Source organism: Oncorhynchus clarkii, chromosome 13 (genome assembly GCF_045791955.1).
Source record: "Oncorhynchus clarkii lewisi isolate Uvic-CL-2024 chromosome 13, UVic_Ocla_1.0, whole genome shotgun sequence".
NCBI classification, from domain to species: Eukaryota; Metazoa; Chordata; class Actinopteri; order Salmoniformes; family Salmonidae; genus Oncorhynchus; species Oncorhynchus clarkii.
In genome coordinates this window covers 5,687,167-5,695,931 of record NC_092159.1, presented here as the reverse complement: position 1 = coordinate 5,695,931, position 8,765 = coordinate 5,687,167, and positions in this window count along the sequence as shown.

Genomic DNA, 8,765 nt, shown 5'->3' with positions numbered 1-8,765 from the left:
GTGGGCGTCCTAGAGGAAAACAGCCGACATGTTCCTGAGAGTTTGTTCAGACGCTACAGACAGAAGTTGACAGATCAGCTGTGCTGACTTTAGATGAGTCCCAAAACGCTTGTGGGGGTCGTAGAGCAAAACGGAGGCCAACCTCTCTGTTCCCATAGCTCTATAGTTTCATATGAGGGACAGACAACAACCTCTCTGTTCCCGTAGCTCTATAGTTTCATATGAGGGACAGACAACAACCTCTCTGTTCCTGTAGCTCTATAGTTTCATATGAGGGACAGACAACAACCTCTCTGTTCCCGTAGCTCTATAGTTTCATATGAGGGACAGACAACAACCTCTCTGTTCCCGTAGCTCTATAGTTTCATATGAGGGACAGACAACAACTTCTCTGTTCCTGTAGCTCTATAGTTTCATATGAGGGACAGACAACAACCTCTCTGTTCCTGTAGCTCTATAGTTTCATATGAGGGACAGACAACAACCTCTCTGTTCCCGTAGCTCTATAGTTTCATATGAGGGACAGACAACAACCTCTCTGTTCCCGTAGCTCTATAGTTTCATATGAGGGACCATAGGCTGCGGTTGTAGCCTTCACCAGCAGACAAAGACCACACACACACACACACACACGAGCAGTGCTTGGACCTTCGCTGAAACAGAGGGGGAACAGAACAGCAGGCAGAACCACACCATCAGCAGAGCTACTGTTAGCCCTACGCGCTGATCTAGGATCAGTTTTGCCTTTTCATATGAACCACACCATCAGCAGAGCTACTGTTACAGTCACAGCAAGGTCAGGGGCCCTACGCGCTGATCTAGGATCAGTTCTACCTTTTGGATCAAGTTGAATAACCTCCCATGTAGAGGGGGGACCAGGGCGCGTATCCACAAAGCGTCTCAGAGTAGGAGTGCTGATCTAGGATCAGGTTTCCCACCCGTCTCATAGTCTTATCAGGCTATTGAGTGTTTACAGACATGATACACTTCTCCTCTGGAACCCACAGACTGTCCTCTTCTTTGGTGTATTCCACAACTAGCACAGCTGATTCTAATGGTCGCCTGATCATCAAGCCTCTCATTCCTTAAATCAGCTGTGTTAATGGTCACCTGATCATCAAGCCTGGGGGTACAGGAGGACAGGTTGGGGAATCACTGGGAGTACTGGAGGAGAGGTTGGGGAATCACTGGGAGTACTGGAGTAGAGGTTGGGGAATCACTGGGAGTACTGGAGGAGAGGTTGGGGAATCACTGGGGGTACTGGAGGAGAGGTTGGGGAATCACTGGGAGTACTGGAGGAGAGGTTGGGGAATCACTGGGGGTACTGGAGGAGAGGTTGGGGAATCACTGGGAGTACTGGAGGAGAGGTTGGGGAATCACTGGGAGTACTGGAGGAGAGGTTGGGGAATCACTGGGAGTACTGGAGGAGAGGTTGGGGAATCACTGGGAGTACTGGAGGAGAGGTTGGGGAATCACTGGGAGTACTGGAGGAGAGGTTGGGGAATCACTGGGGGTACTGGAGGAGAGGTTGGGGAATCACTGGGAGTACTGGAGGAGAGGTTGGGGAATCACTGGGAGTACTGGAGGAGAGGTTGGGGAATCACTGGGAGTACTGGAGGAGAGGTTGGGGAATCACTGGGGGTACTGGAGGAGAGGTTGGGGAATCACTGGGAGTACTGGAGGAGAGGTTGGGGAATCACTGGGAGTACTGGAGGAGAGGGTGGGGAATCACTGGGAGTACTGGAGGAGAGGTTGGGGAATCACTGGGGGTACTGGAGGAGAGGTTGGGGAATCACTGGGAGTACTGGAGGAGAGGTTGGGGAATCACTGGGAGTACTGGAGGAGAGGTTGGGGAATCACTGGGAGTACTGGAGGAGAGGTTGGGGAATCACTGGGAGTACTGGAGGAGAGGTTGGGGAATCACTGGGAGTACTGGAGGAGAGGTTGGGGAATCACTGGGGGTACTGGAGGAGAGGTTGGGGAATCACTGGGAGTACTGGAGGAGAGGTTGGGGAATCACTGGGAGTACTGGAGGAGAGGTTGGGGAATCACTGGGAGTACTGGAGGAGAGGTTGGGGAATCACTGGGGGTACTGGAGGAGAGGTTGGGGAATCACTGGGGGTACTGGAGGAGAGGTTGGGGAATCACTGGGAGTACTGGAGGAGAGGTTGGGGAATCACTGGGAGTACTGGAGGAGAGGTTGGGGAATCACTGGGAGTACTGGAGGAGAGGTTGGGGAATCACTGGGAGTACTGGAGGAGAGGTTGGGGAATCACTGGGGGTACTGGAGGAGAGGTTGGGGAATCACTGGGAGTACTGGAAGAGAGGTTGGGGAATCACTGGGAGTACTGGAGGAGAGGTTGGGGAATCACTGGGGGTACTGGAGGAGAGGTTGGGGAATCACTGGGAGTACTGGAGGAGAGGTTGGGGAATCACTGGGAGTACTGGAGGAGAGGTTGGGGAATCACTGGGAGTACTGGAGGAGAGGTTGGGGAATCACTGGGGGTACTGGAGGAGAGGTTGGGGAATCACTGGGAGTACTGGAGGAGAGGTTGGGGAATCACTGGGAGTACTGGAGGAGAGGTTGGGGAATCACTGGGAGTACTGGAGGAGAGGTTGGGGAATCACTGGGGGTACTGGAAGAGAGGTTGGGGAATCACTGGGGGTACTGGAAGAGAGGTTGGGGAATCACTGGGAGTACTGGAGGAGAGGTTGGGGAATCACTGGGAGTACTGGAGGAGAGGTTGGGGAATCACTGGGAGTACTGGAGGAAAGGTTGGGGAATCACTGGGAGTACTGGAGGAGAGGTTGGGGAATCACTGGGAGTACTGGAGGAGAGGTTGGGGAATCACTGGGAGTACTGGAGGAGAGGTTGGGGAATCACTGGGAGTACTGGAGGAGAGGTTGGGGAATCACTGGGAGTACTGGAGGAGAGGTTGGGGAATCACTGGGAGTACTGGAGGAGAGGTTTGGGAATCACTGGGGGTACTGGAGGAGAGGTTGGGGAATCACTGGGAGTACTGGAGGAGAGGTTGGGGAATCACTGGGGGTACTGGAGGAGAGGTTGGGGAATCACTGGGGGTACTGGAGGAGAGGTTGGGGAATCACTGGGGGTACTGGAGGAGAGGTTGGGGAATCACTGGGGGTACTGGAGGAGAGGTTGGGGAATCACTGGGGGTACTGGAGGAGAGGTTGGGGAATCACTGGGGGTACTGGAGGAGAGGTTGGGGAATCACTGGGAGTACTGGAGGAGAGGTTGGGGAATCACTGGGAGTACTGGAGGAGAGGTTGGGGAATCACTGGGAGTACTGGAGGAGAGGTTGGGGAATCACTGGGAGTACTGGAGGAGAGGTTGGGGAATCACTGGGAGTACTGGAGGAGAGGTTGGGGAATCACTGGGAGTACTGGAGGAGAGGTTGGGGAATCACTGGGAGTACTGGAGGAGAGGTTGGGGAATCACTGTGAAAAGGGTGAAAACCCCCTGGTGGTCAGATGAGGTGATGCATTACATCATTATTCACTGATCAGTGATTTCTCTTTCTCTCACTCTCTCTTTACTGCAGCCTGGTTCCCCTGGGTTAGAGACTCTGCTCTGCTTGTGTGTGTGTGTGTGTGTGTGTGTATGTGTGTGGTGTGTGGTGTGTGGTGTGCGGTGTGTGTGTGTGTGTCAGAATCTAGGAGACCAAGGGGAGGAAACATTCCACCAATGAACAGAGCAGTGATTCAGCACACTGTGTCCTGTGACCTCAGTGATGACATCACTACTGTATCTCTAGGATTCTGTCAAAGATTGGAGAGGAATCCTCAAACACCCCACACACACCCCACCACACCACACACACACACATCACAGACACACCCCACCCACACACACACCCCACCCACACCACACCCACCACACCCACACCATACCACACACACCCCACCCACCCACCACCACCCCCCCCCCACACACCCCCCCCCCACACCCCACCACACACACACACCCCACCCCACCCACACACCCCACCCACATGGATAAACCAGACATAAACATCCTGATCCACTAATTCTTCTTCAGAGAAAAGAGCAGTAAAACACGTGCAGTGTTAAAAGGCAACAAACACCATCATTTATTAGTATATAGTTGTTCATATACTGTATATCAGTCTAATAAATACCTACAGTAGCCTGTGTGTGTGTGTCTCTATGCACACATTCACGTCCATCTGTCTGTCAGTGCAGAGAAGACATCACAGCTCATCACTCCTCCTGAGAGAGATGAGACTATACCTTCTCTCTCTTTCATTCTCTCTCTCTGTCCATCCAGAAGTCCACTTCCACTGAGTGTAATCTTGTTGGCTGGGAAAGTGGTCTCCCTGAGGTCCTCCAAGACGCCACGGGAGCTGGGTCGTAAAGCATTGTGGGTCTGTCGACAAGACAGGCACGGGGGTCTGAGAATACAATCAACCATGTCCGTTTGACCAAGTTTAGACTGGTTTGATCCAGTTAGGTCTGGTTTAATCCAGTTAGGTCTGGTTTAATCCGGTTAGGTCTGGTTTAATCCGGTTAGGTCTGGTTTAATCCGGTTAGGTCGAGTTAGGTCTGGTTTAATCCAGTTAGGTCTGATTTTATCTAGTTAAGTCCAGTTGGTAAAGTGTGTTAGGTCCCGTGCAGAGAGGGTTAGACTGGGAGATGAGGGGCAGAGAGGGTTAGACTGGGAGATGAGGGGCAGAGAGGGTTAGACTGGGAGATGAGGGGCAGAGAGGGTTAGACTGGGGGATGAGGGGCAGAGAGGGTTAGACAGGGAGATGAGGGGCAGAGAGGGTTAGACAGGGAGATGAGGGGCAGAGAGGGTTAGACTGGGGGATGAGGGGCAGAGAGGGTTAGACTGGGGGATGAGGGGCAGAGAGGGTTAGACTGGGGGATGAGGGGCAGAGAGGGTTAGACTGGGGGATGAGGGGCAGAGAGGGTTAAACTGGGGGATGAGGGTTAGACATGGAGATAAGGGGCAGATAGGGTTAGACAGGGAGATGAGGGGCAGAGAGGGTTAGACAGGGAGATACAGTGGGGAAAAAAAATATTTAGTCAGCCACCAATTGTGCAAGTTCTCCCAGGCCTGTAATTTTCATCATAGGTACACTTCAACTATGACAGACAAAATGAGAGAAAAAAATCCAGAAAATCACATTGTAGGATTTTTTATGAATTTATTTGCAAATTATGGTGGAAAATAAGTATTCGGTCAACTACAAACAAGCAAGATTTCTGGCTCTCACAGACCTGTAACTTCTTCTTTAAGAGGCTCCTCTGTCCTCCACTCGTTACCTGTATTAATGGCACCTGTTTGAACTTGTTATCAGTATAAAAGACACCTGTCCACAACCTCAGACGAAGAATGCTGAGTTGCATCCAAAGAACACCATACCTACTGTGAAGCTTGGGGGTGGAAACATCATGCTTTGGGGCTGTTTTTCTGCAAAGGGACCAGGACGACTGATCCGTGTAAAGGAAAGAATGAATGGGGCCATGTATTGTGAGATTTTGAGTGAAAACCTCCTTCCATCAGCAAGGGCATTGAAGATGAAATGCTGCTGGGTCTTTCAGCATGACAATGATCCCAAACACACCGCCTGGGCAACGAAGGAGTGACTTCATAAGAAGCATTTAAAGGTCCTGGAGTGGCCTAGCCAGTCTCCAGATCTCAACCCCATAGAAAATCTTTGGAGGGAGTTGAAAGTCCATGTTGCCCAGCAACAGCCCCAAAACATCACTGCTCTAGAGGAGATCTGCATGGAGGAATGGGCCAAAATACCAGCAACAGTGTGTGAAAACCTTGTGAAGACTTACAGAAAACGTTTGACCTCTGTCATTGCCAACAAAGGGTAGATAACAAAGTATTGAGATAAACTTTTCTTATTGACCAAATACTTATTTTCCTCCATAATTTGCAAATAAATTCATTAAGAATCCTACAATGTGATTTTTTTTCTCATTTTGTCTGTCATAGTTGAAGTGTACCTATGATTAAAGGCCTCTCTCATCTTTTTAAGTGGGAGAACTTGCACAATTGGTGGCTGACTAAATACTTGTTTGCCCCACTGTATAAGGGGTACGGGGACGGGGGGAGAGAGTTGGACAGATGGGTAAGGGGGACAGGGGGAGAGAGTTGGACAGATGGGTAAGGGGGACAGGGGGAGAGAGTTGGACAGATGGGTAAGGGGGACAGGGGGAGAGAGTTGGACAGATGGGTAAGGGGGACAGGGGGAGAGAGTTGGGGGATTCATGCTCTCGGTGAAGCGTTAATGGGTCCAGTTTCCCTCAGGACTCAGAGGAAGGGGTTGTTGAAGGTCCAGTTTCCCTCAGGACTCAGAGGAAGGGGTTGTTGAAGGTCCAGTTTCCCTCAGGACTCAGAGGAAGGGGTTGTTGTAGAGCCAGTTTCCCTCAGGCCTAAGAGGAAGGGGTTGTTGTAGAGCCAGTTTCCCTCAGGCCTGAGAGGAAGGGGTTGTTGTAGAGCCAGTTTCCCTCAGGCCTGAGAGGAAGGGGTTGTTGAAGGTCCAGTTTCCCTCAGGTCTGAGAGGAAGGGGTTGTTGTAGAGACAGTTTCCCTCAGGTATCAGAGGAAGGGGTTGTTGTAGAGCCAGTTTCCCTCAGGTCTCAGAGGAAGGGGTTGTTGTAGAGCCAGTTTCCCCTCAGGTCTGAGAGGAAGGGGTTGTTGTAGAGCCAGTTTCCCCTCAGGCCTGAGAGGAAGGGGTTGTTGTAGAGCAAGTTTCCCCTCAGGCCTGAGAGGAAGGGGTTGTTGTAGAGCCAGTTTCCCCTCAGGCCTGAGAGGAAGGGGTTGTTGTAGAGCCAGTTTCCCCCAGGCCTGAGAGGAAGGGGTTGTTGTAGAGCCAGTTTCCCTCAGGCCTGAGAGGAAGGGGTTGTTGTAGAGCCAGTTTCCCCTCAGGCCTGAGAGGAAGGGGTTGTTGTAGAGCCAGTTTCCCCTCAGGCCTGAGAGGAAGGGGTTGTTGTAGAGCCAGTTTCCCCTCAGGCCTGAGAGGAAGGGGTTGTTGTAGAGCCAGTTTCCCCCAGGCCTGAGAGGAAGGGGTTGTTGTAGAGCCAGTTTCCCCTCAGGCCTGAGAGGAAGGGGTTGTTGTAGAGCCAGTTTCCCCTCAGGCCTGAGAGGAAGGGGTTGTTGTAGAGCCAGTTTCCCCTCAGGTCTGAGAGGAAGGGGTTGTTGTAGAGCCAGTTTCCCCTCAGGTCTGAGAGGAATGGGTTGTTGTAGAGCCAGTTTCCCTCAGGTCTCAGAGGAAGGGGTTGTTGTAGAGCCAGTTTCCCCTCAGGTCTCAGATGAAGGGGTTTTTGTAGAGCCAGTTTCCCTCATATCTCAGAGGAAGGGGTTGTTGTAGAGCCAGTTTCCCCTCAGGTCTGAGAGGAAGGGGTTGTTGTAGAGCCAGTTTCCCCCAGGCCTGAGAGGAAGGGGTTGTTGTAGAGCCAGTTTCCCCTCAGGTCTGAGAGGAAGGGGTTGTTGTAGAGCCAGTTTCCCCTCAGGTTTGAGAGGAAGGGGTTGTTGTAGAGCCAGTTTCCCCTCAGGTCTGAGAGGAAGGGGTTGTTGTAGAGCCAGTTTCCCCTCAGGTCTGAGAGGAAGGGGTTGTTGTAGAGCCAGTTTCCCCTCAGGTCTGAGAGGAAGGGGTTGTTGTAGAGCCAGTTTCCCCTCAGGTCTGAGAGGAAGGGGTTGTTGTAGAGACAGTTTTTCCTCAGGTCTGAGAGGAAGGGGTTGTTGTAGAGCCAGTTTCCCCCAGGCCTGAGAGGAAGGGGTTGTTGTAGAGCCAGTTTCCCCCAGGCCTGAGAGGAAGGGGTTGTTGTATAGCCAGTTTCCCTCAGGTCTCAGAGGAAGGGGTTGTTGTAGAGCCAGTGTCCCTAAGGCCTGAGAGGAAGGGGTTGTTGTAGAGCCAGTTTCCCTCAGGTCTGAGAGGAAGGGGTTGTTGTAGAGCCAGTTTCCCCTCAGGTCTGAGAGGAAGGGGTTGTTGTAGAGCCAGTTTCCCTCAGGCCTGAGAGGAAGGGGTTGTTGTAGAGCCAGTTTCCCTCAGGCCTGAGAGGAAGGGGTTGTTGTAGAGCCAGTTTCCCTCAGGACTCAGAGGAAGGGGTTGTTGAAGGTCCAGTTTCCCTCAGGTCTCAGAGGAAGGGGTTGTTGTAGAGCCAGTTTCCCTCAGGTATCAGAGGAAGGGGTTGTTGTAGAGCCAGTTTCCCTCAGGTCTCAGAGGAAGGGGTTGTTGTAGAGCCAGTTTCCCCTCAGGTCTGAGAGGAAGGGGTTGTTGTAGAGCCAGTTTCCCCTCAGGCCTGAGAGGAAGGGGTTGTTGTAGAGCCAGTTTCCCCTCAGGCCTGAGAGGAAGGGGTTGTTGTAGAGCCAGTTTCCCCTCAGGCCTGAGAGGAAGGGGTTGTTGTAGAGCCAGTTTCCCCCAGGCCTGAGAGGAAGGGGTTGTTGTAGAGCCAGTTTCCCCTCAGGCCTGAGAGGAAGGGGTTGTTGTAGAGCCAGTTTCCCCTCAGGCCTGAGAGGAAGGGGTTGTTGTAGAGCCAGTTTCCCCTCAGGTCTGAGAGGAAGGGGTTGTTGTAGAGCCAGTTTCCCCTCAGGTCTGAGAGGAATGGGTTGTTGTAGAGCCAGTTTCCCTCAGGTCTCAGAGGAAGGGGTTGTTGTAGAGCCAGTTTCCCCTCAGGTCTCAGATGAAGGGGTTTTTGTAGAGCCAGTTTCCCTCATATCTCAGAGGAAGGGGTTGTTGTAGAGCCAGTTTCCCCTCAGGTCTGAGAGGA